Genomic DNA, 26,878 nt, shown 5'->3' with positions numbered 1-26,878 from the left:
CATTGCCTATTGCCTAAAATAAGGTGCATTTCCACCCATAGGGAATAAATATGTAGTGACGTCATCTGGTGGAATACACTATATAATGCAAATATAATGCTTTTGCTTCAAAATGAAAGGATGTTTGTGCAAAAATCATGTTTCATGTATTACTGACAGCCTCAGATTTAAACAACGTTTTAATGGGTTTCAATGGGCCATTTTTTGGTCTTTATGGTGCTGAGTGTTACTATTTGATCTACACAGTGTGTGTTATACATATTTTGCAAAATGGGATCACATTTTTTACATGTATCCAAAAAGTCACAATTTTGCCAAATTTCATACCATTTGCATTAAAACAGCCAAAATGGTCAAAGAAATTAAACTGCAAAAAAACCAAAAATGTCCCTAATGCAGCATAAGGGTTAAACCAATTGCACCATCTCACCTTTTTAGGCTCACTCTTTTCTGTCTGTCACTCTTTCCTCACATCCATCCAAGTTGTTTTAACGCAACACGAAGTGAATGTCATGTTTTTTCATTGCTTCAAAAACTTCCAGCTTTAATAATTTACGGCACAAACAAATTAATGTTGTTCTAATTACACATTTGTGGTCATTCCGAACAAACACGTAAACAACGCAAATCTGATTTACGAGTGTGAGATTATTTTTCTTCTCATTACAACACGAGCAACACACGATATATGAGCAATGGAGAAACCTCCAAGCTACACATTAACACACACACACTTGCAATAACGAATGCAATAACAGCAACAAACAACAATAATAATAATAAAACCTTTGGAAAACGTTTCATAAATGATCAGTGTGTAATTAGTGTAATCTATGATGCGGCCTCCTTATGGAGAACTATTTGCGCGTTCCTCGTGTGTGTGTGTGTGTGTGTGTTCTCACGTGCCCTGCAGGGCCGACCTTCCAATCATTATCTGTCTGTCTTATTACCCCGCCAACCCAAGCCCACTTTTAAATAAAATATGCAAAGGTTTCTTAAATGATGACCCCGGGCGACGTGGATCTCCTTTGCTGCTGTACAGGCTGTTAATCTGAGAAATGCAAATTCTCTTCATCTTCCTCCGCTGCTTTATTAACTTTTTTGAATTTAAAATTCCACGAACAATGAGTTCTGTCAGCTTCTGGAATTATATTTTCCTCTTTTCTTTTCATGTGCTCGCAGAAGCGCGTTTCACCAGGGGAAATAAGACGGTTTCATCTCCTTCTCTCCATTTAATTGGCTGCTTTGCAATTATTAGTTTTTGCTGCTAAAGTCTTTTTTTTATTATTTTTCTTCCTGTTTTTTTAAAGCGATAGATGTCAACATTAGTTTGTTGATCTGTGAAGCTGGTGGAGCAGTCAACGTTCCTGCCGTTTGCGCCTCAGAATGAGGAGTCGTCTGCGAGGGGACGTTCTCTTCCCAACATGGGGTTTATTTCGCTCTCTTCCCCTCCTCTTCGTTCCCTTGCACTCTTCTCTCATTGAAGTCTGAACTGTCTATAGCTCATGAATTCTACAGACTTACTCATACAGATGTTTCTTAGGAGGACTAAAATCTCTGATGGCACACGCATAGTTTTTGAATAGATTTATTGAGGTAGAAAGACAAAAAGAACGAACATTATTCTTTTAGAAAATGAGGGGAGGGGTAAACCAACCAACAAAAGCACAGTTCACTGTAACTGGAAGCTTGTTTCCGCCACTCAGAATATCATGATATGAACGCAATTCTGGCTTTATAACTCACAATTGCAACTTTATATCTTGCAATTCTGACTTTAAAACTGGCAACTTGCGAAAACTTTTTTATGGCTCGCAATTCAAATATTTTTCTCAACAACATAACTTGCAATTGCTATTCTGAGAAAAGAATTGTCAGAATTGTGTGATTAAAAAGTCGCAATTATCTTTTAAATTGTTTTATTCTGTGGCGGAACAAGCTTCCATAGTATGATGATATGTATCATGGCTACAATATACAATCTTTAGAGATTTTGCTAAATCTTGTACACTCACCTAAAGGATTATTAGGAACACCATACTAATTCTGTGTTTGACCCCCTTTCACCTTCAGAATTGCCTTTATTCTTTGTGGCATTGATTCAACAAGCATGTTTTAGAAATGTTGGCCCATATTGATAGGATAGCATCTTGCAGTTGACATCCAAGGCACGAAGCTCCCGTTCCTTCCACCACATCCCAAAGATGCTCTATTGGGTTGAGATCTGGTGACTGTGGAGGCCATTTGAGTACAGTGAGCTCATTGTCATGTTCAAGAAACCAATTTGAAATGATTCGTGCTTTGTGACATGGTGCATTATCCTGCTGGAAGTAGCCATCAGAGAATGGGTACATGGTGGCCATAAAGGGATGGACATGGCCAGCAACAATGCTCAGGTAGACCGTGGCATTTAAACGATGCCCAATTGGCACTAAGAGGCCTAAAGTGTGCCAAGAAAACATCCCCCACACCATTACACCACCACCACCAGCCTGCACAGTGGTAACAAGACATGATGATCCATGTTCTCATTCTGTTTACGCCAAATTCTGACTCTACCATCTGAATGTCTCAACAGAAATCGAGACTCATCAGACCAGGCAACGTTTTTCCAGTCTTCAACTGTCCAGTTTTGGTGAGTTCTTGCAAATTGTTGCCTTTTTTTCCTATTTGTAGTGGAGATGAGTGGTACCCGGTGGGGTCTTCTGCTTCTGCGACTCTTATGGAGTCGCATTTGACAGCTTATCGCTGCAGTGTAATAGATTCAACTTTTAGATTTAATATGAAACTGTTACTAAAGCAAAACACTTTAGTCATGCTGAGGATGTGTAGTATGAAAAGTGTGTAATTTATGTTGGTGCATCACAAGTTTTGAATGTTTATATCTTCTAAATGTGAATTTTGGCATTGTTTTGGAGCAAACTAGATAACCTTTGGGCTAACATATATATTCAAAACTGTAAAGATCTGAAGATCTTGTTGTGAAATGGACAATAATGCACAAACCCACACATAAATTAGAAAGAAACACAATCACATATGGTCATGCATTCATTCACGTGATTGCATATTTATATCCAATCAGGTCACAGTGTCGGCTTTGATATGCTCACGATTGGCTGGCAAAGAAAATGTGTCTTTTAAATTCTCCCAGAATGCACCTCAGCAGGGCTTCATTAAAAGGTGGCTGCAGGGTGGAACGAGCAGTGACCACAGGTGGTTTGAATGCTTGGTGTCCTGAGGGAGTGTGTGTGTGGGAGGGTACAAGGGGTTAGTTTGTCTGATCTGGGGTCCTGTCTGTACTCAGGGGATTTAGATCTTCTGAACAGTCTTTCCACTCAAACAGTCCACATTCATGAGAGTAACACACACACACACACGGCCGTCAGAGCTCACGACCAACTGTCCGCTGGTGTGATCCACTTGCAATAAAATTTTTCTTGCTAAAATTAGTATTGAAAAAAATAAGTATTGTAAGAGTTATGACAGCAGACGGGAGACATTATACACTATTGTAAGGAACGTTCTGGCTTACAGACTTAGTGGCGTCCTGTCAATAAATAACCAGACAACAGGTTTGTTATTAAGTAAATTAATGGGATATGTGTTTAAAGTAGAAACGGATGTTTGAAAACAGAAATGTAAAGCTCATATATTTTGCTAAAGTACGAGTGGAGAAATATTTCTAAATCATCTTTAGGTGGAGGAATTTAATTGTCGCAAGTAGATCATACAACTATTTGTAATATTCTTTAATTTATTTTAAACTGCATGTCGTCTAATGTAGGAGTCATTGGTTCAGGAATCAGACTTCACTATTTTTTTTTCGATTCACTAATAAGAACCGGCTCATAAGAGTAATTCGTTTGGCAATCAGACTTATAAATGAGCTGTATATTTTTTGATTCACTTTAAAAGATCTGGTTCACGAGTCATTTGTTCAGGAATCACTGAATGCACTGTATATTTTTTTGATTCACTAAAAAGATCTGGTTCACAAGAGTCATTTTTTCAGGAATGACTGGTTGCACTGTATATTTTTTGATTCACCAAAAAGATCTGGTTCACAAGAGTCATTTGTTCAGGAATCACTGGTTGCACTATATATTTTTTGATTCACTAAAAATATTTGGTTCACAAGAGTCATTTGTTCAGGAATCACTGGTTGCACTGTATATTTCTTGACTCACTAAAAAGATCTGGTTCACAAGAGTCATTTGTTCAGGAATCACTGATTACACTGTATATTTTTTGATTCACTAAAGAGTCATTTGTTTGTGAATCAGATTATAGTCTGGTCACGCTGTACGCTTGTTTTTGCATGCAACATTCAGGGCTGCATTTCCCTAAAGCATCGTCTCTATGATCTTGCTTACAATGGCTGGCGCTTGGTTATTTTGTGGTACGCAGGCTTTTTAAAGCATCACATTCAATACAGAGTGGAAACTCACATCTGAACTCACAGGTTAAATATGACTTTATTTCTTTTTGCAGTGGCATTGAAGATTCCCCCATGCACTGCAGGAGACATTAATACACCTCAAGTCCTTCTAAAACCATACAATAACTTTGTGTGAGGAACAGACTGAAACTTTTAAACAAATGAGGACAGATTTCTCGTAAATAAACCAGAATACGTTGTTGATAAGTGCTTGAGTTTCTCAAGTCTGCTCTCAGCTAGTCCTGGAAATTACCACTTTGCACCAGTATTATTTTAGGCTACGTTTACATAACAGAACAATCCCGGTTCACACAGATCCATAGCCTGCTTAAAACCAGACCATTCTCAGTTGTAACTGAATTATGGTCTGGCAAAGCATCACAGACAAATCATTTCCAGAGCGGCGTCACCAACGGACGTCGCGGATAGATCTAAAACCAATCAGAGTGATGAAGGAGATGACGAATGCAGAGCGGCGGAGATTTTTGCTTTGTTTTTAACAAATGGAAACGTTAAAATCGCTGAAAACAGACGCGATAGCTGATTGGAACGAGTGATGTTCGACGGCGGCCTCCATCTTTGTAATGTAGGCTACAAAATTTGCTTCAAAATCCTAGCACTGTTGTCATTGTGTAAAGCCCGCCCCAACAATTCTGATTGGTGCCTCGATTTCGACGGATTGGAAATGGGCTTTAATGAGCTCTTTGCCAGACTAACTTTTAGAGCAAATCTAAATTTGCCGGAAATTGTCTGGGTTTTCCCAGGCTAACAGATCCGATTGGATTTTCGCCTCTTGTCCTGAACGCACACTGGCTTTGGACGTTTGCTAGTTATAGTTAAAAATGTAATACTTGTTGGTCCCATAGGCTGTAAAAAAAAGATGGATGACACCACTTTGGGCATTTGATTTTAATAGAGATTCATGCAAACATCCTGACACTAAAAGCAGATGAGAGAACCACAATAAGAACCAACATGCATAACGAATTAATAATAGGATCCATGGATAGCACATTTGTGAGTGTACAGTAAATATATATATTCTTTAAAAAAAATGCATTATTTAATGATTCCCATGCAATTTCTCAACTGCAATACGTTTGCATTGGCCCATCGTTGTAGTGAGCTCAGGATGGACTGCTTTAATCTGTGTATTTAAGTCAAATGGCTCACGTTCTCTCAGTTTTACAGAGATCTTACTCCAGGCATACAGAATACGAACGTGACACACTTTTAATTAGTCATAATGATAAAAGAGAGTGATGATTAATCAGTGGGATTGCTATCATGTTTTTAAAAGCCTGCCAAAGATCATTGCTGGCAGCTCTTTACACATGACTGACATGCATAAAATGTGCTGAAATATAACAGGCACGGATCAGTATATGCATTCAACCAGTTGCCCTTGTTGAATAATTAAAAAAGCCGTCAAATTAAGGTTGTGAATAAGCTCGGATTGAGGACGCATCTCCATTTTCTCCTCTTTTTGTTGTAGAGTAACTTCAAAGCATCCAGCACCTCTACCTTTCTTTTCCAATTATAGTTTTCTTTTGCTTTTGTTTTTCGAGGGCAAAATGGATTATTGTGTAAAGTACGAGCTTCTGCATTATGGAAGTGCTTACGTTGAGATTTCTTTTTACCTGGACTGGTAGCTGTGAATGTTGTTTTCGGATGATTGTGTGTGTGTGTGAAGTGCTTGGCTTAGGAATTTCTCAGACTTGGATCTGCCCCCTTAGGGTGAACGTCATGTCAGGATTTGAAAGAACAAAGACAGTGAAACTTACACACACACACACACACACACACACACACACACACACACACACACACACACACACACAGTATAGTAGTAGAGATAATTGCCGCAGGTGTGCTGTTTTGATCCTCAACAGTATGATGAGACACAGGAAACCTGGCCTAAGGTGTGGGTGTGTGTGTGTGTGTGTGTGTGTGTGTGTGTGTGTGTGAGAGAGAGAATGACAGTGAAGATCGTGACAGACTGATTTTCAGCACCTTAATGAAAATGATTAATGTGATTAAAGATCAAACACACCCAGCGGATCTTAGTAAAACTCACACACCGCATGATCTCAGTCATTTGCCAGTCGCTTCAGATAACGCAGATTCTCACCTGTCATCTCATCTGTGTTTACTTCTTTTATTTGAACGGCACCTACGGCGTATTGTTATGACACCTTTATTACCATGACTACTGTAAAGTAAGGGACCCGCTGTAGGTTATCCTGAAGCAATTCAACCAAAAAACATGAAAACACCAGTCACAGATAAATACATAATAATGTACAATTCTTACTTGCAGTATGTATGATAAACTCTCACTGTTTAATGTTCTACAATTAATTTCATGCATGAACATTTTGATCTGTGTTGGGGAAACCTGTTTGATACAATAATTATTTTTGCTGATAGAAAAAAAACATTAAATATATAGGATATTAATCAGTTGAACTGATTGAAATCAGTTGAAATTAAATGGCCAGGACTCCAGTGAAAGGTACTACCCCTACATTTTCTATAGCACTAATGCCAAGTTTAATCTCATTTTTCATTTTAATAATGTTTCTACAGTGTAGTGTGTTGATGCTGCATGCATGCCAAATCCAGCTATATATTTGCTCAAATGTAACCATGCTGTCACTTTTCAAAAGGTACACTTTTGTATCTTTATTACCCCTGAAGGGTGCATATTAGCATCTTAAAGGTGCATGTAATTCCCGAAAGTGACATATTAGTATCTAAATGGTACATATTAGTACTTTGTGAAAGGATACCGCCCCAATGACAGATTTTGTACCATCCCACAAAGCAATGTGCTGAATTTGACCAGCAGTGTCATGAACAAACCAGGCGAAAAATCAGACTTATTATCTTCTTTTTGACTCATTAGTTCATCAGACTAACAAAAGTTAAGATGTTTTAACACAAAAGTGGGTAATAATGGCCCCATTAACCCCTGCTGGTGGATGCCATACTTAACCATTTATTCATCTATTTTTTTACATTTGCGGCCATTTAAAATCATTAATATTTAATTATATTACGGTAGAGCCAGACCGATATATCGGCAGACCGATATTATCGGCCGATATTAGGCATTTTCCAAACTATCGGTATCGGCAGTTATAATGGCCGATAAATGAATATTTCAAAAATAAAATAAAAACGAACGAAACACGCTTGAACCATGTCATGAGTGTTTGAGTTGTGTAGTTTGTCCACCAGAGGGTACTCTATAACCGTTCCTGTTAGCAAACCTCTTTGAGTTGGGCACGATACATTGCTTGAATAACAATTAAAAGAACATCCCCATCAGTTGTCTTAACTCAAATAAGCATGACAAAATTTGTGACTATCATGTCCAGTTTAAAGTAAATAAATAAATAAATAAATAAAATATCGGCCGATATATCGGAATATCGGATTTTAAAACTAAAATATTTGTATCGGTATCGGCCTTCAAAATGCTTTATCGGTCGGGCTCTATATTACGGTAGACATTTTACCAATGCCTGATTCTTTTTCTGGAAGGCTGTTAAAAATATGAAATTGACTATTTTCTCTGTGTGCAATCTTTGACATCACAGCTCAGGGGTGCGTTTCCCGTACAACGACGTACACTGTAAAAAAATATTGTTGGCTTAACATAAAAAAGTAAGTAACCTGGTTGCCTTAATTTTAAGTTGATTGAACTGGAAAAAGTGAGTTAATACAATGAAGGAGAATGGTTTAATCATCAGAAACTCAAAATTATATGTTATCTGAACTAAATAAATTATTTAAGTTGATTTGACAAAAGAAAAAATGTTGTGATTACTACACTGTAAAAAAATATTGTTGGTTTAACATAAAAAAGTAAGTAACCTGGGTTGCCTTAAAATTTTAAGTTGATTGAACTGGAAAAAGGGAGTTAATACAACGAAGGAGATTAATTTAATCATCAGAAACTCAAAATAATAAGTTATCTCAGCTAAATAAATTATTATAAAGTTGATTTGACAAAAGAAATATGTTGTGATAACAAATCTTGAAAATATTTTTTTACAGTAACACTGATATAAGTGATCACCTGGATTTAGACCTACCAATATTGTATTTATATAAAGCGTCCACAGGCAAATTTGCTATATGTTTAGGTCTATATTGCTTTTATTTCCCCGGTGTCGAAATCAGGCAAACATAAATGTCAGGCAACACGATTCCTGGCTGCGTGTCAATATCCATGGATCACTGGATCTTTAGTAAGTTGTAAGGAACACTATATTGAGTCCAGTTTAAATTGATAAAATTGTTCGTTTTAGTCGCGTTTTCGCAGTTTCCCCTATTAAATCCAGTCACGCAGCAGATCTTTTGCCACTCAGGCTGAGGGGGGTTATTCCGGCAGGAAAGTGACGTCAATGCATTCCCTCTGTTCTAAATAAAAGGCACCGGTTGTACTGAATGTCAGCTTGCTTATTTTGTTCAAGATAAGGATTTATTACGTCCAAATGTTATGCAATATAGAAACTCTGCTTTTAACCACAGGTCGAGAGCTTTCGTTCAAACCACACAACTTTGCGATGCTGTTTGCGAATGTTCATTGGAACGATTGTTTCGGGAAACACTGACCCGTTAAACTATGCTGATAATGACGGATCTTGCGACCATAGTTGGCTAACAATGCTTTCGGGAAACGCACTCCAGGATAGATACGTTTCTGCCTTGTATCCCAGCTGAGAAACTGCTATTGAAATGAATGGGAATGCTAAAAGAGAGCTTATTTTAGACTTTTATGATCTGAATTACTGAGGTAATTCGATAACAGTGAGCATGTCAATGTATAATAGGTTCTGTTTCATATACTGTTTTTAAAGACGGTATTACTGCCTACAATTTCATTCCAAACCCATCCAGAGAGACGTCAAAGGTAGAGAGATGACAAGAGATGCATTGATCTGAGCAGATTTCACGGTGTGTGTATAAATATGAGAGCATCAGACGGGGAACGACAGACAGAAAGACAGAATTTAATCTCCACTCGTGTGTCAAAATAACACTTTTTTGGCCAACGTGTGATACCAAAGTAAATGCATATTTATGAAGTGTGTGTGTGCCAGAAGAAGAACTGCTGATCATGAGTTTCATTTTTTTCCCTTACTTCCTGATCCAGACAGGAAATAGCCCAGGGGGCGGGATTAACAGAGCTCCAGCAGCAGCTCATTTGCATATTCAGATAGTCCCTGTGTCCATCACCATGACAGATTTACTCTCCCGGTCTCTCTCTCTCTCTCTCTGTCTGTCTCGTTCTCAAACACACACATGCATCACCGTCTATTTAAAATGTTTAAGGACAAATAACCGGTGTAAATGACAGATGAGCTCGCTCTTATCGCCGAGGCCTTTGTCTCATAAATGGAGATAAATGAGGTAAATGAGTGAATAATGAACTAGACGGTGAGCGATAGGAAAAAAGACGTGCAAAAAATTATTACAAGGCACAAAATAAAAGACTTTAGTACTTTACTTACTGTGTGTATGTATATATATTTCATTATGCTAATGCGTATTGAAAAAGAGACACCATATTTATTCATAAATAAATACTAAATATTATATATAGTATGTATATATTGTATTTTATTAATGTAAATATTACTTTCATATATATTAAAGACAAACAACATAATGCATTTTAATGCCTTGTACACAATTCATATTTCCTTACAATTTACTTTAATTCGTTTTGGAAAATAAACACCACTGTAAGCCGCTTTTATTCTTTTTGTCTATGTATCTTTTGTGTTTGTATTCTTTCATGTTTCTGACACACACACACACACACACACACTTAGGTCTTTCCACGGTTGCTTCACGCTGCTGATTTCACACACACACATCCGCTGGGAAAGCCTGTCAAACGGCTCTTTCTCTGTTTCCACCCACCTCCAATTAACAGCAGGGTTTGGCAACAAACACAATAATTAATTGAAACATTTAATTAGCATTCTAAACTAGCAGTAATTAACACCTTTACCGAGCACAACTCTAAATTCTAGCAATAGTCTGTGTGTGTGTGTGTGTGTCCTTACAATGAGTTTGAAGTTTTCTTGTGAAACATAAAGGCACATTAGGCAGTACACACACACACACACACACACACACCCCGCAGGTCTGGCCTTGGCCATCTAATGCACCAGGGTTCTCTTGCACAGTGGCTTTGGTGTGTGTGTGTGTGTGTGTGTGTGTGTGTGTGTGTGTGTGTGTGTGTGGCCTGCAGGCGAGCTTTCTGAGTGCTTCTCTTCTCTGGCAGGATTATCCCACATCTTCCACTATTCATGTGGCTTTTAAGTGTCCACCCAGGCTCTCTGTGTGTGTGTATGTGTGTGTGTGTGTGTGTGTGTGTGTGTGTTTATGAATGTATGTATGAGAAGTAGCACACACTGGTTAAAACACAGGTGTGTGCCTGTGTGTGTGTGTGTGTATGCATTCATTTTTCTTGTGTGTTTACTCTATCTATCTATCTATCTATCTATCTATCTATCTATCTATCTATCTATCTATCTATCTATCTATCTATCTATCTATCTATCTATCTATCTATCTATCTATCGATCTATACAGATTTAGATTTCACATAAATTCTGTTCTTTTGAACTTTCTATTCATCAAATGCTCTAAAATGCTGGGTTGTTTCAACCCAACTTTGGGTCAAATATGGACAAACCCAGCCATTAGGTTAAATTTTTACATTACATTTTTAACCCAACATTTGGGTTTGTCCATATTTGACCCAAAGTTGGGTTAAAACAACCCAGCATTTTTTAGAGTGAAATGTTTCACAGTTTCCACAAAAGTATTGTTGTACAAAAGTAATGTTTATGAGCAGCAAATCATCATATTATAATGATTTCTGATCATGTGACACTGAAGACTTTGACTTTGAGCTTTGATCACAGGAATAAATCACATCTTTAAATATATTTAAATTGAAAACCAGTTATTTTTAATTGTAATAATATATCACGATATTACCGTTTTTACTTTACTTAACAAATGCAGTCTAGCTGAGCATAGGACACTTTATTCAAAAACATCTAAATATATATATTAATGTAATATGTATAGACACATTTCCCCCCACAAATGTCTATGTGAAAAACCAAGTGTGATTATGTACAACTAATGATTCTCTCTCGTGTGTGTGTGTGTGTGTGTGTTGGCCAGGCATTAGATGATCTAGCTGGCAGCGTATGTCTCCAGGACGGGATTAAACCGTTCTCTCCTCTCACTGCCCGCCGTAACATAATTAATGCCTGTATTAATAGGCCAGCTAAAAAATTCATTAAAAAATCCATTAAAAATAAATGTGTTTTTACATAAGACTTTGCCTCAGGTACTAAGGAAGAAAAAAAAACAGAGAGAAAAGAAGATAAGGAGAAAGAAAAATGGAATCGATTGTTAGCTTTCAGGTCAGCGTGAGAAGGCAGCGGCGTTTGAAACGGGTTAAATGGAGGGAGTTTTAAATATCCACGGAGAAAAGGCTTTTGAGGAGAGGAGAGATGAGAGGAGCTTCGACTCATTCGCTTCATCCGCGGAGTGAAATTAGCCGTGCTAATAGGGCTCACGCCACTCTCATCTGTCCAGCTCACTAAACCAGCTTTTGCCTAAACGACACTCCAAGATCCAAAGCGGGCCCACTCTCATTTAGTCCTGCATTTTAGTCCTAAATTAGTCCTGTTGAGGAAAGTGTTTTAGTCTGCCAAACGCGGGATTTGTTGTGACAATTCATGCTAACGTTTTCTATAAAGCAAATTCTGTATCCGTACAATTTCATTTTCAATATATTGATACTGTAGATTTCAGTTTCTGTCCAGAATATAACTATTTATAATGTATATGGATACTGTATATGGTCAAATATTATGTACACTCTAAAAATGCTGGGTTGTTTCTTTTAACCCAATTTTGGGTCAAATATGAACAAACCCAGCCATTAAAAATTTCATTTAGAAATGTAACTTAATGGCAGGGTTTGTCCATATTTGACCCAAAGTTGGGTTAAAAAAACCCAGCATCTTTTAGAGTGTGCTAATGGTCAACAGATATTTGTTTTGGAGATTGATACAACGCCATATCTATTGAGAGCAAGAAATGATGTAGATGCAATTTAATGATAAATAAAAAGATATATTATTTGACTGAATGTTTATCAAATACACTCAAAAAAATGCTGGGTTGTTTTACCCCATCGTTGGGTCAAATATAGACAAACATTGGGTTAAAAATTATGTTTAAAAATGTAATCCAATTTCTGGGTTTGTTCATATTTTACCCAAAATTGGGTTAAAACAACCCAGCATTTTTTCGAGTGTATGCTAACGGTCAACAGATATTTGTTTTGGAGATTGATACAACCCCATATCTATTGAGAGCAAGAATGTAGATGCAATTGAATGATAATTTAAAAGATATATTATTTGACTGAATATTTATCAAATATCACTCTAAAAAAATGCTGGGATGTTTTATTTTTATCTTTGGGTCAAATATGGACAATCTCAGCCAATGGGTTAAATGTTCAAATTACATATTTGACCCAACATTTGGGTTAAAACAACCAAGCATTTTTTTCGAGTGTATGAAAGAAAGGTTATTGGACAATGCAGAAAATCTCAAAATATTGATAACATGCATCCATATAAACAATGATCTAAGAACATACAACCGGTGTATGTATGATAAGGCATTAAGAATGCTTTACGATTATATAATGTATCATAGGCTTCATACAACATGAATTAATTGATATCAGTTTGATTTGATTTGAAATCAGTGGCAGATTGTAGATAGAGTAAGTGAAACCTTTACACTAATAATTCACTTCAATTGGAGACAAGTACGCATAAATCCTGATTTTAATCGGACAGGTAAAGAGTTCCTGATTTCCTCTGAATGTAAAGTGCTCTGTCAGTCACATGGGCTTTAAAACAGGCTTACACACATGATGCAGGACTAATAATTACAATTTAAAAAGGTTTTAAACTGAAAGAGCTCCTCGGGCGTTTCTTTCTCATTTCCAAAGATATTAATTTGAGCCGAGTGGAGAGATATTTTTCTAAAGGAAATATTTAATTAATTTCCACATATGAGCATAAGGGGTTCTACTGGATAATAATTACGATTTAATATTTTCATTGTCTTTTTTTCCCCCTCTAATGCCGGTCAGTGTTTGGCACTGTTACATACACGTATGAGACGCACTAATATATACACAATCCAAAATACATAAAGAGATTTTATCCACATAATTCTACTTTTTTTCTTTTGTGAACATACTTTATCTTTCGATTGCATCTGGTACATTTTGAAAAGCAGGTCGTGTTTATCTAGAGACACCACAGGTACAGGGTCATATAATAATGTGTGTTTGTTTCTCTTGAGCAAAGGAAAATATTGCATTATGGAGAAAAATAGCTGGCACTGTTAATTTTTGCTTTGATCATTTATGTGTTTATTTCACAGGGCTAAACAGAACAGGCCACGAACCAAATATTAAATTATATACTGTCACTGAAGCATGGCTGTGTGTGAGTGTGTGTGTGTGCGTGAGAGAGATGAGAAATGAGAAGAGGTGATGATATCCGTTTGTTAATTTGCCCTTTCCTTAGGCGATTACTCAACCTTCTCATATTTATCAATACACAGAGCACAATCCATCACACACACACACACACACACATTCCCAGCATCATCTCCTAGTGCACGTAAACACGTCGACTCGTTCCATTTCTGTTTATCTCCGTCATTAGAATTCTCCGGCAGTCATACACACACAAAACACACTATAGTGAGTAAAATAAATACTCACTGTGTGTGTCTGTGTGTGTGTGTGTGTGTGTGTGTGTTTCAGGTGTTATGGGGACAAAAAATGGCAATATTTAGAATCCTTGTGAGATTTTTTTGGTCCCCATGAGGAAAACAGCTGATAAATCATACAGAATGATATTTTTTTTTTGAAAATGTAAAAATGCAGAAAGTTTTTGGTTTACGGCAGATGATATAAAGTTATACAGATAAAAATCATTATGTCTATGGAAAATCCCCATAAAACATGTGTGTGTGTTTGTATGTGTGTTTAACTGGGTTTGTTTTTGGTTTTCATACAGACACACACATTGTCAGTGAGTCTCAACATTCCTCCAATGAACTCTCTAAAACTGAAGCCACTACCCTGCAGCCAACACACACACACACATTTGCAAACATTTTCAGGAGCCAAAACATTGCGCAAGCACACACGCACCCCGATTTCATCTTTGAAAACAATGTTAAAAAAATTATGAATGCAGAACAACTTTTTCTTGCTTCATACTTTCTTATTCCCTGGTCTTATTATGAATGATTCATCAATGCACATTATTCTAAAGGAAAAATGTTCATAATCTGCGATCAAAATGTAGCCTAGAATTTGCTCCGCCCCTAAAATGACTTTCCTATTTAGATGGTGTCACCAATTCCTGCATTATGTAAGTAAAGTCCGTTTTGAACACCACAATGCCTCACTGCTCAGCTTTTCCTAAATTAAATCTGAAATACAGCTCTATAAATAAAGAGTAAATTATTATGCGTTTGTATTTCCATGCTCTAATAGTGTACAATGCTTAAAGGAGTAGTTCACTTTTTAAAAAACTTTTGCCAATAATTTACTCACCCCCATGTCATCCAAGATGTCCATGTCATTCTTTCTTCAGTCAAAAAGATATATTTTCTCCATATAATGGACTTCAATGGGAAACAAACGGTTCAAGGTCCACAAGACAGTTTCAGTGCAAACTGTTCAAAAGGCTTTAAACGATTCCAGACAGAGCAAGGCGTCCATTTGAGCTTATAAAACGTAAACTTTTTTTTTTTAAATGAGCGATCGTTTCGCTTGATAAGACCCTTATTCAACGTCTGGAATCGTTTAAAGCCCTTTGAACAGTTTGCCCTGAAATTGTCTTTTGGACCTTGAACCGTTTGGTTCCCAATGAAGTGCATAATCCTGGAATGTTTTCATCAAAATCCTTAATTTCTTTTCGACTGAAGAAAGAAAGTCATTGATATCTTGGTTGACATGGGGGTCAACATTGATAATAATCAGAAATGTTTCTTGAGCAGCACATCCTCATATTATAATGATTTCTGAAGGATCATGTGACACTGGAGACTGGAGTAATAATGCTGAGAATTCAGCTTTGATCACAGGAATAAATCACATCTTTAAATATTTTTAAATTGAAAACCAGTTATTTTTAATTGTTATAATATATCACAATATTACTGTTTTTACTTGGTTGACATGGGGGTGAGTAAATTATCAGCAAAAGTTTTTTTAAAAGTGAACTACTCCTTTAACATTTCTGGAATCACAAAATTAATCTCGCTTACTTCATTTAATATATTAATACCAGTTACCAGTTCAAGTTTCTCTTAATAAAAAAGGCTTTTGGCTACAAAACAGGCTGAAAATTCAAAACTACAACGACACAAAAAAGGGAAATACCTTGCAAAATCGGACACTGAAAAACCCATAGTGTTTCTCTGTTCAGGCACTCATTTGAATCAATAGGTGATTCATTTGTTTGACCCAAAATGAATCGTATTTCCCAATTCTTCACATAAGAGAGAGCAGTTTATTTCTAGTTCCACGAGTTCCATAAATGTTTAAAAAGACGAGGTTTGACAGTGATGCCATATAGAAGAACCTTTCAGTCAAGCCCTCTTAAAATTAAAACTTCTAAAAACATTTTTTTTTAAATCTAAAGAATCTTTCCAGTATAAAGAATCTTGAATGGTCCCATGAATGTTAAATGTTCTTCATGGAACCATAAAATGGCAATAAAAAAAAACTTTAAGGTTTAAGAGTTAGTAGGATTTTTGGATTTAATTAGTTACACCTTGGGGGAAAAATTGTCTGAAAAAGTTAGTTAAGACAAACCAAACCAAATGGAACTAATATTTGCACATATATACATTATGAATAGATCTATTCTACAAAATATTTGCTTTAAGTGAAAACGTGTGTATGTGTGCATAATTGATTAAGGCTGGTCAGTATAAGGTTGACACTAAATGCTTCATTCCACTAAAAATGGAGGGATTATTGATCTAACGTAAAGATACACTCTCTCAACCGCACACACTTTTTTCTTTCTTCTGTGATGCTCTCTCTCTCATGGCCGTGGGTGAGCCTCAGGGCTACATAAAGCTTCTAATAGGCATGTCATTCTCTTCTGTTGTCTGAATGTGTGTGTGTGTGTGTGTGTGTGCGCGCAAGTTACACTGATGATTTACAGGCTGCTATCTGCACCTCTGCGCCCAAGGCTGCTTGAAGAAATACGATTACTGAATAAAACACACACACACACACACATGTCCATCATCAGTCAGATCTTCTCATACTGAGAGTCTAGGTGCTTTGGGAAGTTTGTAAAACTGAACATATAGGTCAGTGTGTCCGGCGCCAACTTCCTCTAAATCGCCCTCCTTTTTTTCTTTTCTTTTTCTTTTTCTTTTTCTTTTTTTTAACCAAAGAACGTGAAGTATTGAGCAGCGTGGAGGGAATCTGATAGAAGACAGATGCTGGGTAATTTGATTAACTGCCACTGGACGGACATTTCCCAAGATGCATATGTGTTCATGATTCCTCGTCAGTAAACACAAAAACATGTTTGTTTTCACACAAACAGCAATGTACCAGATTTGTATTGAGCTTGTTACGAAATTTTTAAAAAACGAGACTCTCGTCATAGAGCCATTCCAGTTAAGTAATTCTCAATAGGGTACAAAGAAATTAATATAAAAATCTGCAGGTTTTCGCTAACTAATTAATGATTATAAATTACTATCACAACCAACGCTTTAACCATGATGCAATTGCACAGTCTCACAAGGAAACACCATTCTAGAAATGTTTATCTGTGCAATACTGAGAGGTCGTCTTGTTAAAGGGATAGTCTATGCAGAAATGAAAAGTCTGTTTTTGTTTACTCACCCTCGTGTAGTTTCAAACATGTATAACTTTCTTTTTTTCTGTGGAATACAAAAGATCTTTTGAAGATTGTTGGCAACCAAACAACAAGAGAGTCATAAATGTTTGAAATGACATGCACCTGTTTTCTGTGATTTCCCAAAAGCCTTGTGGAAAAATAAAGACTATTATCAAACAGGTTTCCTCAACACTTTATTCAGAGGAACGGCCTCGATCTACTCGGCTACGGGCCGAGTCACGTTACAGTTTTCAGAGAAATCAATCCACAAAGGGTTTACTTGTAGTAGCTTTGCAGCAAACAAACTTTCCTCGTAAAAAGTACGTTTTGCCCTTGTAGGCACAAAGTTGTAAGAGGGTCATTAAACTAATTATCACGTTGGCCGATGACTGTGGCTTTCATTTAAAAAAACAAAAAAAACATTCAATCATCTAAAAAACGATGGATCATTGATCAGTTATGAATCATGCTGTGTCCTTAAAGGAGGGCAAGTCTGTGCCTATTTCAAGCGGCAGTGGGGTTTCATTCTTAAAAGAGATTAAACAAGCTACATTAAGTATTTGCAACCTTGAATTGTCATTACATGCACTTTTTATTTTGGTGTATTCCTTGAGGTTCACTTATAAAGTTGTTTGCATAACTATATATACAAGCCTTAAAGGAGCTTTAAACCTCAAAAATTGATCATTTCAGACAGAGATTCAGAATAAGTGTTGAAAATAATTAAAAAAAAATGTATATATATGTCCGTTATACTGTGCTTCGTTTACAAAACTAAATGCTCCGAACAAACTCTGATGCAATCCTGCATGCCATTTAAAATAAATCATCCACTTGTTTCCGATGCTGGGATCCTTGTGAAATCTGTACAGAGACTCAAACCAGCTGTTTAAACTGGATGTGTCAATGCGAACGCTCTTTCACTCTTCCATTTGTCCTGTTGTGGATAGACTCAAGTGTGTGGACTACATAAGAAACTGAACGCACATCTTTATCAGTGTAGACAGCATCAGCGATTATAATGGCTTTTGTTTGCTTTTGACGCGAACCTCACATCCAGTGTAGGCAAGTGTCAGCCGTTACGCGACGGAACGCCAGTGGGCGGGGCCTATTGTCCGATAGTGTAAAACTATTGGCTGATGTGTTGCTCTAGAGACAGTCATATGCAAATGTATTTGCATGTGTGATGTCACAGATCCTGCATTATCAAAACAAGCCATTTTTGGAGCTTGATTAAATAAATGTTTTGTTTATAATGAGGAGGACAGTTTAAGCTCTGAAACTATATACATATGAAATTGTAATGTAAGAAAGTGTAATGGTCATTCAATAAGACGTCTTATAGTTAAAATGGTCAATCGTGTGTTTGTTTACTCTGGAACATGAATGGAACTGCCTTTTTTTTTAAGAACAATTAATACCCGTCATATTTTATTCCTAATTTGAAATATTATTGAAACATAATTTTGACAAACAGTTACAGTATGTAGATTTTGGTCCATTCAAGTAGATAAGAGGAACACAAAAGAAAAGAAAATAGAATTATTCAAAGGGTATTTTGAATATTGTAGGTTTTTTTCAAAGTTTTCAAACTTTTTTTTTGGTTACCATTGACTTCCACTGTGTGAAAAAAATGTTATGTTCCACATGTCTAATTTGCTTCATGCCCAGCTGCACTACTTCCTGAACTTCAGCCAGCTCCTTTTTTCCTGTCTGCTATTATTGGACAAACTGATTAATTCAGGTGTGCCTGACCTCAGTAGTCACGGCAACAATAATCAGACACACCTGGATTAATCACTTTGTCCAATAATGGCAGACAGGAAAAAAGGAGCTGGCTGAAGTTCAGGAAGTAGTGCAGCTGTGCATAAAGCCCATTGTCATTGCATTACATAATCATTTTAAAACGTTAGGAGACATGACATGCATCCATTAAAAATCATACTGACAACTGACAATTAAATGCATGGTTTAGCATTTAGTATCCAAATACATTTTGGCACCATTATACATAGATAATATATATATTTTTTAATTAATACATTTTTTAAAGTTCTAAATATTAGTATATAAATAAATATAAGCTCTAAAAATAGATTTAATAACATATCACTGGATCAGTAAAAGTCCACCACTATTGTAGAAAATGTTCATTTGCATGCCGTAGCAAATTAAAAATTAGAATAATAATGTGATAACGATCAACTCCTTTAAATTAATGTTTGTTTTTTCACCAGCTGTTACACAGAGAGAGAGAGAGCGAGAGAGAGAGACAGAGACAGATGGATGGATGAGTAATAACTTTCTTTAGCCTGAGGAATGTGAGTGACAGTGATATGAATGTAGGAACTGGGAGAAGGTTTAATAAAATCTAATACACACACACACAACAAATCAAATCTAACTCGTGAAACAGCTTGTCGAGAGTGAGAGAGAGAGAGAGAGAGAGAGAGAGAGAGAGAGAGAGAGAATTAAACATTACCGGTTCACTCATGTAGATCGTGTCATTTGATTGTATCAGTGAGTGAGTCTTATATGCATCACATTCCCTCATAAAATCAACTCTTTATATCTATTAAATCAACGTCACAGTCGTCCTTATACCAGTCACATGTAGTCACACACACAAGGTTTTGCTATCTTTGTGGGGACCATGCATAGATTTATTTCTACACCATACAAGTGTATTCTATCCCGCTACACTAAACCATCACAGGAAACAATCTGCATTTTTAAATGTTCAAATAAGAAACATTTACTATGTTTATTAATCCATTTCCCTCTTGTGGACCGCTGGCTGTTCCTCACAACATAGGTAATCTCAGGTTTTACTGTCCTTCACTATCATCCTTAGGCCAGTTATATACTGCAATGTGGCCATATTCCTTTATATCTTCTTGAACTTTCAAGATTCAATAAGCGTTATTGGTGAAATCTTATATTTATATATGTATGAATGCATTTGGTAGATGTAAGATATAATAATATATAAGATATATATAAGATATTATAATAATATATAATAACTATAATAAACATATAATGTTACAGTACATATATATATATATATATATATATATATATATACTGTATATTAGGGCTATCAAACGATTAATCGCATCCAAAATAAGTTTGTGTTTACATAATATATGTGGATACACTGTGTATAAATATTGTGTGTGTGTGTATATATATATATATATATATATACACACACATGCATGTATATTTAAGACATTTTTTTTAATATAATATATTTATAATATTAATTATATATAAATCTATATACAGCATATACATGAAAATATTTCTTAAATATATACAAGCATGTGTGTTTATTTATATATATATAAAATAACTATACACAGTGTATCCACATATATTATGTAAACAAAAACTTTTATTTTGGATGCGATTAATTGCGTTTGACAGCCCTAATATATATATTATAAATATAAATATATATAATTTATATAAATATAAATATATATTAATCATAAAAGTCCACATACAAATTACTGGTTTATGAAAATAATTGCAAATGTAATAAATATAATAGTTATATTATATTATATTACATACAGTATACATAAATAATATAAATCATTAAAAATCTACATGAAAATAAGTTATTGTTATTTGGATTTTAGAATGAGTTTTACTGTAATAAAAGTAGCATTATTATTGCAAATATCAACTTCTAACACTTCAGTCACATGCAGTAAAATAAAGTAAAATATTTTTTTTTTTAAATAAATGAATTGGACAATGTGCCCTTAGAGCACAATTTTATAATAAAATATATTTGCAAAAAATTCCCTGTATGTCCCTCTAATGCAATGGCGGCTGTATTGATTTGTGTCGATTCATAAGACTGGTGCTGATGCAGGTCAAACACTGGCTCTCTGATTCCTCTGTTTCATTCAGCCAGTCCAGCATGAATCCTGCAGTCTCTGGCTCTGCTCCAGACCCGCACCGTAGCCAGACAGACGTTTGGCTTGCAGCGTAGAGTCTGGTCCAGTTTGCTGCTTATTCAGGCCAAGAACTGCCCACTTAGACAGGAGAGGTCTGCAGGACCCAGGGAGGTCTGTAGTATTTGGAGAAAGTTATCCGTTAGCATTAGCATTCGTCTCAATGGGGCAGGACCCCCTGGAAGAATGCAATTTTAATTTTAATGCAATTTTGTTTGCTCATGGACACAATTGTTTGCCTGAGCCGTCAATGCCACAGAACTAATCTTTCTGGAGCTTTTATGCTTTTAAGCAGTGTCAGTCTGTGTGAAATAACAGAAGAAACGAGTGGAAACTTTCTGTCATTGATTATTTCACAGACTACCGTTCAAATGTTTGTGGTTGGTATGTGCTCCTATTATGTTTTATCGAATATTGCTTTTCATGAGGTATATAATATAGCTGTTTGTGAATGTAAAAGGTCTGCACTAAAAATGATGTAATTGTCATTGTGATGATCGCTCAATGAACTACATCTCCCGGGAAGCGAAACAAGGAGCAAGATAAAGTCGTATAAAGCTTGTGTGTGTGCAGTCTGGTAACATTACGATTATAACGTAAGAATATCCACAAGTTTCCTACGCCCCATGAGGCCTTGCGTCAAAAGTGGGCGCGACTTCCGGTTCGAAGTAAACAAAGCGCGATTTGACATGCTTGACACTCGTTCATTCACCAGTTGACGGTCATTCAAGTTATAGCGATCCAAACTAGCTAACGATGTGGGAACACAACCTCAACGAAATTCAAAAGGGTGAAATAACAGTACCTTTACCCTCTGCAGTAGTTGATTGGGAGTATTATAATAACATTATTAATAATCAATACTCATCAAGGCATGGTGACAGACAGTTGTGTGAGCTGACAACCAATTAAAATAAAAAATACACACTTAGTCATTGTGCTTTGGAGTTTAGTCAAAATTATAAATGAATGTGCTACTACAGTCGTTGGCAGGATCAGAGACGGGCTCTGGCAGGATCACTCTGATTTCGTTTTCAGCTTATGTTCAAAACAATCACGTTTAAGCCACTGAATTAGTTTAGTCCGGTTATACATCCAACCGCGAACAGCACATGTTGTCCCTGAGCTCCGTAACGACATCTCTCATAAAGATTTGCGTCTTTAAATAGTAAAATAATTCTCCGAAAAACAGCTAGCCTCTTCGCTAACTAACACACAAAATACCATTGGAATACTATTTTTTACAGGAGCGCCCCTCGGAAACTTGTGGATAGAAACAATGACAGACGTTAGCCTCAGTAAAGTTAGCTTCACTCATTGAGAGAAAATGTGCGCCTTTGGGGTTTGTAGTCTTTGTAATTACGTATTACGTCTTATACCTCAACCGTTTTACATCAAACTGCGACTTTCTTGACTTTAAAATGTATCTTTTAAATCGACAAAGTACATCATACGTGTAATTCAGGGCACGATTCAAACGAGATCAAAATATTGCGAGTTTTCACCTCTCTTCAATTGCTCAACCAATCAAGCGCTGGCATGGGACAGGAGATGATTGCTGGTGAATTATGGGATGTTGTGCAGGTGCCTCAGCCGGTTGCCGTAGCGATACATCACAGTGTAGTGGAATTGGTGAGAGGACAATTGATTGGCGCTGGGCTCCTGTGTGAAAGACTGAGAGAAAGAGAGAGAAATAAAGAGAGAGAGATAGAGGGTTCGGCTGCCATATTAGATTCCTCAGACGGGCCGTTTGTGTGTAGCGATACGGGCAGCCCCAGTGGTGATGTACAAACCTGGTTACAGAGGATATTAAACATGCCCAATAAGACACACACACATACACACGCTTACGAGGCCCCAATGGTGATGTCCAAAATGCCCAAACCTAGTTACAGGAGATATTAAACACAGCCATTAAATCACACACACACTCTCGCTGCTGTTTGTGTGTGTGTGTGTGTGTGTGTTTGTAAACCTGGTTACCGGCTTTGGGATATTAAACAATCCCATCAGCACCTTATTGCTCAACACTGGGATTTCTCATCGTGTCCCATTATTCCATTTACTACAGACTCTAATGCAGCCGTGGCCTTAGGCAAACACACACACTTCCACACAAAGATAAACACACACATATGACATTTCCTCCTTAATTGTAATTCATTATTGAGGAATGTGATATTTGATATGTATATATAGCACAGAAAAGCTTCATAATGTAGATTTCAGTCATCATAGACCATGAAAAAAATGGCTACAAATAAAAAAAATTTAAAACCTAAAGTAAAAACATGAAACATAATAAACTTTAACTAAGATAAAATATAAATTATTATTTTACTTATTTTATTTCAGCTATTGCTAGCATTTCATTTAGTTTAACAATGTACTAACAAAAATTACTACAAAATATAGAAAAACTAAAAAAAACTAATTACAAAACGAAATTACTAAATTTAAAATAAAAACTAAATATAAAAAATGCAAACTAATTAAAAAAATGAAAAATGTCAGTGATACTAAAATAAGTTTACAACTTTGTCAATTTTAGCTTCAAATTCAAAAGATAAAATTGTATATACCATACTTTTAACGGTTAATTTTTCTCAATTTTGGCAGTAAAGATTTTTATGTAATAACCTTATTTTCCAACAACAGACAATATAAAATAAAGACAAAATGTATCCAATTTAAAAACAATGCAGTTAATAGAATTGCAAAATGTGGCACAGAAACGATACTTTTTTGTAATCAAAATAAGTTGATTACAAATATAATCTTACTACAGGCTATTATATACTATTACTACTATATAAAAATGATAGAGTATGATTTTAATTTTTGAACACAGTTCAAGAAGGTCAAAACCACTGAGACGGGACAGGCCAAATTCCCCAATTTAAGGGGAGTATATGTGGAAATTTTGTTTGCTGGGACACCGAATCTTTTATGAAAAGTGCCCTAAAGAAAAATAATAAATGTAGGAAAATACAAGATGCAGATGTTTTTCTTCTCTCAGTTGAGCTAGTCAGTCATTTCTCATCCTGCTACTTCTGGTCTAGAACAATATGAAAGCATTGGACAAAGCAGAGTTAAGTCGATGAGATGAGTTAATAAATGTGACCCGTTAAACGCAACGCTTTAATGATGGACATTCATCAACATCAGAGAGTGTGACAACATTTCCATCAGCTCACAGAAATAGCATACAAGTGATTCTTAGCACAGCGACCGCAATTGTGTCCTGTGGATCGCCTGCCGTGTGCAGTGCCCCATTGATCACTATTGAAATGATTATATTCCAGTCGCTTGATGCAGTTGTCTGGCAAACGCCCGCAGTGTGAACCTCCCTCAGGGCTCCGAGTGTCCCATGATGATCAGTCAGCATCACACTCGCTTTTTTTTTTTACTTTAGTTTTAAGAAAACTCTTTAGATATAACACAAACAACACATGCTATTATTATTCAAAAATAAAATAGTAACTCACATCTAAAAATATGTTATAATTATGTACAAAAATACAATCAAATTTTATATTTATTAAATATAACAACACATATTTGTGTGGATGTGTTACATTTTTTGTAATAATATATACCGGTGTGTATATATATATATATATATATATATATATATACAAATCAATAATCTATTAAAGTTATATCATCTATTAGTATTAATTGTTTTATAATTAAATAAAATAGGTATATATTTATTAAACTTTATAAATGTATGTATTAACTTATACAAACACACACACACACATTATATATATATATATATATCTTTATTATCTATTAATAATTTATTTTACAATTAATAAAAGCCTGTGGTCGGTGAGCAAATTTAGACATATGAATGGTTGTTTTATCCAGATCCTTTTTTTCTTTTGCAATAATTCTGCAACTTAATGATCAAAGATATGAAAAAAAAAAGTGTTTTAGATGTACAATTCACTGGGTTTAGAAATCTCGGGGGGCACGTGCCGCCTCAGTCTGAATGGGCACGACGCTTCTGACAGTCATAACTGAGACGATTAAGGAAAGTGATCATTTAACAGTCCGTTTGACTGAAAATAACCATAATGAACACACAGGCACATTAAATAGCGTTTTGTCCTCCCTCCTAGCGTTAGCATCCAAGGGCTTAAGCGAGAATATTAGCCTGCCAATGAGGCGCTGCGCTAATGCTACGCTAACTCTCCCCAACTCCCATGACTCCCCAGTGTTAGATAACAGTAAGAGCAATTGTTCAAACTAGTTGGTGTAACGAGGGATGACCGGGACACACCGCAGCGGAGAGAGGAAGAGACGCCCCCCTCTCCTCCATCCCCCGGGAACATTCCCTGCCTCTCTGTCACACCCCACAGGTTAGCGGTTAGCGGTTAGCACTGATGAGTGGATGAAAATGTGCCTTTAATGACTTAATGAAACTTCATTTATGATGATAGTCATTAACACTAAACACGGCCACAGGCCAGCTACCCAATTACACACACACACACACACACGCAGTCACACGCAGACATTTTAAAGCAAGTGCAGTACAGGTGTAGTGGGAGAAGAGGACAGGCAGTGTGTTTTGCGATGCTTTTACGCAATGCTCATATTTATATTCTGCACAGATTATACACCTCCTCCATTTCATGTCAAGTTGTCAGGCCAAAACATGATCCAAAATGTTTTCTAATTGGATCTAATCTATATCTATCTAGCCATCTATCTAGCTTTCTTTCTTTCTTTCTATCTATCTATCTATCTATCTATCTATCTATCTATCTATCTATCTATCTATCTATCTATCTATCTATCTATCTATCTATCTATCTATCTATCTATCTATCTATCTATCTATCTATCTATCCTTTCTATAAAACAGTGAAGGGCCGCCTTCTCATCTGTCAATCATCCCTTGGACTAAAACCAAGGTTTAAAACTTTCTACATCGGTGCCATAGGCCAGCCTTTCTCAAAGTGGGTGCCGCGGCACACTGGGGTGCCCCCTAGCTGTGTCAGGGGTGCCGCCAAAAAATTATGTAGGCTAAAAAAAATGTGAAAAAAAAAAAACAGAAAAAAAACAGCTGACATTTCATATATAAATATATTTGAATTTACATATTTACATTCTTCTTTTTAAACATATGAACATATTAATAAAATTGTAAATTCATTTTAGATAAATATATAAAATGAATCATAAAAAAAATCCGTCTCACAAGACCGAAGCAAGACGCACACAACTTGACGCAAGTGACGCAATCCATAGCAACGCGTTATAGCAACACCTCAGACTGACAGAAACGTAAAAATAAACGTGAATTTAGGCCACTTTAGTTACAGCATTATGGATCGTTTTTTGAAAAGAAAATCCCCATAAGAGCCGGGGATTTTTATTTTATTTTATCTGCATCCTGCACTTCATTTGAGTTCTCCTGGTCTGGA

The 26,878-nt window shown here is 36.0% G+C and overlaps 1 long non-coding RNA gene across 1 annotated transcript in view; it reads left to right on the top strand.

Annotated features, from left to right (window-relative positions):
* The window catches only part of LOC148976876 (uncharacterized), a 65,710-nt gene that overhangs the window by 5,252 nt on the left and 33,580 nt on the right, over nt 1-26,878 (top strand). The window contains exon 2 of the long non-coding RNA XR_016146077.1: nt 2,579-2,635. This is a non-coding gene — a long non-coding RNA (uncharacterized LOC148976876). The remainder of the gene's footprint in view (nt 1-2,578; nt 2,636-26,878) is intronic.

Source organism: Pimephales promelas, chromosome 13 (assembly GCF_988280905.1).
Source record: "Pimephales promelas chromosome 13, fPimPro1.hap1.1, whole genome shotgun sequence".
In the NCBI taxonomy this organism is placed as follows: Eukaryota; Metazoa; Chordata; class Actinopteri; order Cypriniformes; family Leuciscidae; genus Pimephales; species Pimephales promelas.
This window is presented reverse-complemented; position numbering and strand designations above follow the sequence as displayed.